The 9,062-nt window shown below is 34.8% G+C and overlaps 1 pseudogene; it reads left to right on the top strand.

Moving 5' to 3' along the window:
• Positions 1–6,540: 6,540 nt before the first annotated feature.
• On the top strand, positions 6,541–7,362 carry LOC129645680 (olfactory receptor 6C3-like; annotated as a pseudogene).
• The last annotated feature ends 1,700 nt before the right edge of the window (positions 7,363–9,062 follow it).

Here is a 9,062-nt window from a genome sequence, read left to right on the forward strand (position 1 = left end):
TTATACTTAGCATAAGGCCCTCACTCTTCATCTGTTCTATATATTGAGATATTGTTCCTTCTTTAAGGCTGAATATTAGTCCAATACCATCCCATTAAATACATTTACTGTATTTTCTTTATCCATTCATCCTTCCCTAGACATTTGGGTTTGTTTCCATATCTTAACAATTGTGAATACTGCTTCAGTGAATATGACAATGCTATTACTTAGATACCCTGATTTCAGTTATTTTAGATACATATCTGGAAATGGGGTTGCTAGATAACATAGTTCTATTTTTAATTTTTGAAGGAAATCTGTACTGTTTCTCATAGAGGCTGCACAACGTGCATTCCCACTGACAAGGTATCAGGATTCTACCTTCTTCACACCATCATCAACACTTGTCTTTTATCATCTTGATAACAGCCATCCTGACAGGTGTGAGGTGAGTTAACATTGTTCTTTTGCTCTTCCTTTCTCTGAACATCAGTGACATGAAGCATCTAGCATATATCTGTTGGCCATTTATCTCCTTATACTTGTATGTCTTCTTTGGGAAAATGTATACTTGAGTCTTCAGTCCTTTCATTAATTAAGTTATTAGGTTTTGGGGGTTTGTCCTGGTTTTGTTCTACTGAGTTGTAAGACTTGTGCACATATTTTAGACGTCAATCCTTTGTTGGATACAGTGTTTGTAATATTATCTTCTATTCTATAGATTGTCGCCTCACTCTGCTGTTTGTCGACTCTTGTTTGGTGGTGAAAGTGCTTTTTATTTTCATGTAATCCCACCATTCTATCTACTTTGGTTGCCTATGCTCCTGGGGTCATATCCATTAAATCATTGCCTAGTCCAATATCATGCAGCTTTTCCGCTACGATTTCTTCTAAAGGGTTTTAAAACTTTATGTCTTACATTTAAGCTTTAATTTGTTTTGAGTTGATTTTGTGTACAGTGTAAAGTAGGGGTAGAATTTCCTTCTTTTGTAAGTAGATACCCAGTTTTCCCATAACCACTATTTGTTTTCAATAATTAGCTTAACATTGGGCTCCTTTATGTACATTCACACTTTTATATAAAGCAGTCATATTTTCAATGTTTTTCTGCACGTCTTTTCATATTTGAAAAACTTTCCTCTTTTCTGCAAATACTACTATGAAATGTTTACTTACAGTTTCTTTAAATGTTCCTTTTCTTTGAAATTATTAGTCTTTGGTTTTCAGTATCCCTCTTTGAAAAGACTGTATTTTCCCCTCCATGGGTTTTTGGCAACTTTTTCAAAGATCATTTGACTGTATGTACCTGAGTGTTTTCTGGGCTCCCCATGCTGTGTAATTGGTTAAGATGGCTATTGTTATGCTAGTACTCTATCAATTTAATTATCATAGCTTTCAATATATTTTGAAATCTGGAAGCCAGCTTTAGGTTTTATTCTCAATATTTATTTGGCTATTCATGGTCTTTTGTGATTCCTTATAAATTTTAGAATGTTTTTTTTTTTTTCTGTTTCTGTAAAAAAATATATTGCCATTGGTATTTGACAAGAATGCATTGAATCTGTTGATTTTGTTGGGGAGCAGGACATATACATAAGTTTCCTCATCCATGAGTACTGAATGTTTTCCTATGTGTTTATGTCTTTAGTTTCATCAAAGTTTTGCATTTTTCAGTGTATGTATCTTCTACCTCTTTAGTTAAGTTTACTCCTAAATATCTTATTCCTTTTGGTACTATTGCAACTTTCATTTTTTACTTAATTTCTTTTTCAGAAAGCTTATTAATAGTATAAAATGCAAGTTACATTTTTAATGTTGATTCTATGTTCTGCAACTTTAAAACTTTTTTATAAAGTGTGTAGAATTTTCTATTATAAATCATGTCACCTGCAAATAGAGATGACTGGTTTACTGATTGATCAATTTTGTCCAATTATTCTGACTAGTACTTTCTGTACTATATTGAATATAAGGGCCTCCTTGCTTGTTTCTAATTTTGGAATAAAAAGTTTTCAGTTTTTAATTTGAGTATAATGTTTCATCCTTTTGATGAGGGTGGAAAAGGAGAGTGAAAAAGCTGGCATAAAACTCAGCATTCCAAAAGCTAACAGCATGGTATCCAGTACCATCACTTCATGGCAAATAGATGGGGAAAAAAGTAGAAACAGTGACAGATTTTATTTTCTTGTGCTCCAAATTATTTTTGTCTGTGTATGGTGACTGCAGCCATGAATAGAAAAGACACTTGATCCTTGGAAGAAAAGCTATGACAAACTCAGTGTATTAAAAAGAAGAGACATCACTTTGCCAACTAAATTCTGTATTATGGCACAAAATTCTTATTGGAAAGCAGATTAAAAATAATAGAGCCATTTTGTACCACAAAACATAACAGCTCCAGCCATTGATCAATAATGGATACTAAGGATGAAAAAAAAATCAATTCAGCATATTTCTGGAGTATCACTGCAAAAGAAAAAAAAAAAAATCCCCAAATCTAAACCTGGATTAAGCCTCTATCATGAGGATGAGGGTTTAATCTAGTGAAGCACTACTGTGCATGTGTCCTTCATGAATAATATAAGAGTTCCTTGTTGCTTGTTAATTGGACTCTTAGGGTAAACACATTCATCATATCCCTATCACCACAAAGCTGATATCAGAATGTGTGATATATAACCGTGTTATATAACTGAAAATTGCTGAGAGTAATCTTAAATGCTGTCACCACAAAAATAGTAAATAGGAACTATGTGAGTGATGGATATGTTTGCTAACCCACTGTGATAATCATTTCACAATATATACATGTTTAAAATCAACATGTACATTTTAAACTTACACCATGTTATATATCAATTGTGTCTCAATAGAGTTGAACAAAAGATGAAATGGACAAAGGTATCAATCTTTGTGATATAGAGACACATCTGCCAAAATGCTCCTTTACTGAGTTAAATAAAAACAATACATGTTCTGTCACAGATATGAGTTATGCTACCATTTTCTTTTATTTTTCTTTGTACTCTTTCCTAATGCCTCTCATCCAGTAAATAATTCTCATGCAGACTTCCCCCCAGCAGTGATCTAGTTCTGCATTAGTGACTCTATTATTATTTTATTATATGAATTCATTACTGTATTCTTTATGTTAAATAAAGTTATTTCATTGAAATATCTAACTGTATTTAATATAAAGTACCTATTATATGATATGTGTTACTTATATATTAATAATTATATAACAATGTATGGCATATTATTAGCTGATTACATATAATTTTCACTATCAAAGTCTTGGGGAAAAATAAAAACAACAACAAAGGAAATAAAGAACAATAATTCACTGACTAGAACCTGAAAGAAACAAAAGATTGTATTTCGTGATATTTCTCACTAGTATGTCAAAGACATGATAAAGACATGCAAAGGCCAAGATGAACAATAAGATGGACAAAATTGACACTGCAATTAAATATTGCTATTGATAGTGAGGACTCAGTTAACCCACGTAACAGCCTGTGGCAGATTCATTTTGATATTTGGCAAAACTAATACAATTATGTAAAGTTTAAAAATAAAATAAAATAAAAAACAGGTAAAAAAAAACAAAAACAAATCAAAAACAAACAAAAAAAACTGTGAGGACATTATGTACATTATAATAGTTATCATATAACTTAGAAATGTGAAATAACCTTGTTTTCTGAAATTCCAAAAGTAATAAAGTCAAAGAAAAAGCAAAAAAATTGTATATGTAGAAAATTTTCATATATAAAGAGTAAAAATAAAGTAGGTTAAGAGTGTTATTTTGTAAGATTTTACATCTATTTTATTACTCATGAGATAAATAATTGTGATTAGTGAAAATGATCGTTTTGTAGATGTCATCATTGAGGTCTTCTGTGGGATGAACATAACCATTCTCAAGGGAGATTGCTATACAGGAGAGTCAGGAGGTTACTGAGAACACCAAGTGTATCTTCCAGAAATCCCCCATGGTCCACAGCATAACACAGATGTAGCCTGGACTTTGCTTTGTTCCTAGGAGATCAACACATGTCTTTATTCATAGGTCAAAACAACTAGATTTGAGTATTTGGCTTTCAGTGCAACCAGAGGGACCTCAGATCCTAGTCCTAGAATCTATACTTGTAAAACTAAATGTTTCCATATCCCTTACAATTCTTTCTGTAAATATTTCTCCCTTAAACTTTTAGACCAATGTTACTGAAGAGGATAGTATATTTCTACATCTTCTTAAGGTTTCTGAACATTTTTATTCTCATGAATCATCATAAAACAGAGAAAAAAATCCAATTTGATTACTGCAACATTTGATAGTGTCTAGCAGAGAAGCAATGATTTTGAATTCTATTATTCATAGCAGAAATATGAATATATGAAATAAGGAAAAGGGAGTTTTCACAATTTTTAGCAAACCAAATACAGAGAAAGATATATGCAGCAGAGCTGGGAAGTAACTGAAGACATGTGAATAAATAGGAGAGGCTTTGCTATACACATCTGGAACATCCCTTTGAATCAGTCATATCATGCACATGAAAAATGTGGAGCAGAACTACAAGGGAATAAAACCTTTTTTCATAAAGCTTTATAGCTAAGAGAAAATGATATTCAAGCAGAAAATGCACTGGGCTACAATATGGGTAACAGAGCTGCTAAGATCTGAGGCAAGGAGTTTTCAATTTATGCTTTGGTGCAAAATGAAAAGTATATAAATACTGCATATCATTTTAAGCTAAAGCATAAAACTGTTTCCACATGTACATTCCTAGCACATCATCAGTTCAGTCGCTCAGTCATGTCCAACTCTTCACGACCCCATGAATTGCAGCACACCAGGCCTCCCTGTCCATCACCAACTCCTGGAGTTCACTCAGACTCAGGTCCATCGAGTCAGTGATGCCATCCAACCATCTCATCCTCTGTCGTCCCCTTCTCCTCCTGCCCCCAATCCCTCCCAGCATCAGAGTCTTTTCCAATGAGTCAACTCTTCACATGAGGTGGCCAAAGTACTGGAGTTTGAGCTTCAGCATCATTTCCTCCAAAGGAATCCCAGGGCTGATCTCCTTCAGAATGGACTGGTTGGATCTCCTTGCACTCCAAGGGACTCTCAAGAGTCTTCTCCAACACCACAGTTCAAAAGCATCAATTCTTCAGCGCTCAGACTTCTTCACAGTCCAACTCTCACATCCATACCTGACCACAGGAAAAACCATAGCCTTGACTAGACAGACCTTTGTTGTCAAAGTAATGTCTCTGCTTTCGAATATGCTATCTAGGTTGGTCATAACTTTCCTTCCAAGGAGTAAGCGTCTTATAATTTCATGGTTGCAGTCACCATCCGCAGTGATTTTGGAGCCCCAAAAAATAAAGTCTGACACTGTTTCCACTGTTTCCCCATCTATTTCGCATGAAGTGATGGGACTGGATGCCATGATCTTCGTTTTCTGAATGTTGAGCTTTAAGCCAACTTTTTCACTCTCCTCTTTCACTTTCATCAAGAGACTTTTTAGTTCCTCTTCACTTTCTGCCGTAAGGGTGGTGTCATCTGCATATCTGAGGTTATTGATATTTCTCCTGGCAATCTTGATTCCAGCTTATGTTTCTTCCAGTCCAGTGTTTCTTATGGTGTACTCTGCATATAAGTTAAATAAGCAGGGTGATAGTATACAGCCTTGATGTACTCCTTTTCCTATTTGGAACCAGTCTGTTGTTCCCTGTCCATTTCTAACTGTTGCTTCCTGACCTGCATACAGATTTCTCAAGAGGCCCGTCAGGTGGTCTTATATGCCAAATATTAATGATTTCAATGGAATTATAAGACAAATCATTGAATAAGTGAATATGTCCCTTATTAAAATAATTAGGTTATTCTATTTATTGTAAATACATATGTAAAATACATACAGTATTCTCATATTATCTTTATAATTACATTCATAAATATGAATAAAATAAAATTAGTAACTAAATTATTTCATCATTAAACATTTATTTTATTTGCTACATAAATCATTAATTTCTTATGTCATAAAAGTATTGGGTTGTTACTTTAGATTTTTATGTTTCATTTTGATCTTGTGAAGGAAGTGAGATCATCCATTTCTGTTTTAGGTGGTAGTATCTTCTAACAAAGGGATAACAGAAAAAAAGAAAAACGTATATTTTATAGGATTATTCTAACAAAACTACAATGATTTTATTGGACAAAGCAAAAAAGCATTGATTTATTTCACTTATCATCTCTCTATAATGCAACTTACTGTATGAAGATTTCCTATTATCTTCCAGATTTAGAATCATAGAATTAGTATGTAAAGCAGGATCCACAAATATGTTTTAAGTAATAATGCAAATAAGATAATCAAAATAAAATACCATTGACATGAACTATAGAGAAAGTTTTAGAACTGCATTAATGATGATGATATTGGTCACAATGAATTATACCTTTCATCTATTCACTTTAATGTACTTTCCACCTAAGTATATTTAAAAGAAAAAAAAAAAAAGAGAGAGAGAGAGAGAGAAATGAACCATACAGTGACCACAGAGTTTGTCCTCCTAGGCCATTCTGATGATCCTGATATTCAGATTGTGATTTTCCTCTTTTTATTTAACACATATGTATTAAGTGTCACTGGGAAACCTGACTACTACCACCCTAACCCGGGTGGACTTCTATCTCCAGATGCCCATGTATCTCTTCCTCCGAAATTTCTCTTTCTCAGAAGTCTCCTCTACTGTTGTGTGCATCCCTAGATTTCTGGGGGCAAATACCATCAAAGACAGGACTATTTCTTACAATTGTGCAGCCCAATTATTTTTCTCTATTTTCAAGGGGGTGTGAGTGAATTTTACATTCTAAGTGCCATTGTCATATGTTGCCATCTGCAAGCCCCTGCATTATACAACCATCATGAGCAGGAGACTCTGCCACCGGCTTGTGCTCTGTGCATGGCTGGGCGGGTTTCTGACCATTTTCTCACCCCTTATGCTTCTCCTCCAGCTGGATTAGTGTGCTTCCAATGTCATTGATCACTTTTTGTGTGACTATTTCCCCCTTTTACAATTGTCTTGTTCAGAAACATGGCTTCTAGAAGTAATGGGTTTTTACTTTGCTTTGGTTAGTTTGCTATTCACATTGGCATTGGTGATTTTGTCCTATACATACATTATCAGGACTATTCTGAGAATTCCACCTGCCAGTCAGAGAAAAAAGGCCTTCTCTACTTCTTCTCACATGATTGTCATCTCCATCTCTGATGGAAGCTGCATTTTCATGTATGCTAATCCCTCCCCAAAGAAAAGACATCATTGACAAAAGGGGTAGCTATTCTCAATACACCCTGAGAAATCAGCAAGTGAAACAAGCCTCCAAAGACATGGTCTATAAAGCAGTCTTTTCTGCCAATATATATTTTTTGGTCAAAAATAAAGGACACTTTAAAGAACAATCAGGTTAAATCCTGAAATTCCTAACCATCTATTCTGGTAACCTGCCACATGACAGTTAATATATTTCCCAATCTGTTACTTTCACTTCCAAGCTAAGCTTTTCCAGTGCATTGCTTATTGACATTTTATAAAGTTATTCCTCCTACAGAATTTTTGTAGATTGAAATATATTTCTTTAAGACAAAGCTCATTGTGAAAAAAATCATTTTAATTCTGTTAATCAGTCCTGAAAGGATCCTATGAAATACTAGACTGTACTTCAAATGTAGAGTTTCAAAATGAGTGTGTAATTTCCTATGTATTTTCAAGGTGAACACTGATAGTTTCCTATGGTGTAAAGAAGCAATATATTCTGTGTGATAGTACAAGAAATTCAGTCCAAAGAGATAATATGTACTCGTGCATTGCACTTTTAAAGTAGAGGTTTTTTTTTTGTGTGTGAAACTCAATATATATATATGTTGAAGGTAAATATTGATCATGATATTATGTATTTTTATAGAATTTATATGTGAATTCCATAAAATACATAGTAAATTATATTTATAATGAAATAATTAAAAATAATTGTAATATAACTAAAACACTGCCACTTTCCAGAACTTAATACTCATGTCTATGACAATTACTTTGAATTCTTTGTCAAGTGTTCTTAAACTTACATTTACTTAGGGTCTATTTTTTGAGATTCATTTTATTTGCATCATTTTCTCTTCTTTATGTCCCTTGTAAACTTATGTTGTTATGTACACATTTGATCAAACAGCCACCTCTCTCAGTCTTTTAAAGCTGGATTTGTTCAGGGGAAACCATCACTACTCAGTCCACCTAGAGACTCTGGGGGCCTCTCCAATCTTTACTGAGGATGTCTATCCTCAGATTTGTGTTTGGAGATTCCTCAGCAAGCTGAGTAAAGGTGGGTTCATATCTATTTTGATTCTATTGTATCTACAGTGTCCTATAGTACCTAAGACAGCAGGTTCTCAATGTTTGTTTAATGAATAACAATGATTGAATCAAAAGATGTGGAGATTTTTTTGGTCATTTCTAAAATTTGATTAAAGGTCGCTGGGACTTATAGCCTCCCCTGTCCCTGCCGCTTGGTTTGCTGGGTGTACAACCGGCACACCTTCTCAGGAGGATGTTGACTGTCCAGAATCTGAAGAAGTCTTGGTTAGCAACGAAGCCTTCTTGCAGTTTGGTAGATGATGCCTCTCTGGGGCCACGATTGCCCCCTTTCGGCTCTGGCTGCCCTCGCCTGTCTGGGCTGAGCTATCTCTGCTCAGTCCTTTGTTCTGTGAGTGGGCCTGACGGTGTCTTAGGTTAGCGCTTTTTGTGTGGTAGCTATACCACAGTCTAGTTTGCTAGCCCAAGTTAGTTCCCTCAGACTGCCCTTGGAGCATTCAGGCCTGGTCCTTACTCTAAGCAATGTAGCCCATGTCTCCTTGACCAGCCCCAGCTTGCTAGTGGCAGATGCAGGCGTCTGCACTGCTTCTCCACCGGGGGAGTTACCATTGGCACGTAATCTGTGGGTTTTAATTATTTACTTATTTTTCCTCCCAGTTATGTTGCCCTCTATGGTTCCAAGGCTTGCC

The sequence above is a fragment of the Bubalus kerabau genome, chromosome 1 (assembly GCF_029407905.1).
Source record: "Bubalus kerabau isolate K-KA32 ecotype Philippines breed swamp buffalo chromosome 1, PCC_UOA_SB_1v2, whole genome shotgun sequence".
In the NCBI taxonomy this organism is placed as follows: domain Eukaryota; kingdom Metazoa; phylum Chordata; class Mammalia; order Artiodactyla; family Bovidae; genus Bubalus; species Bubalus kerabau.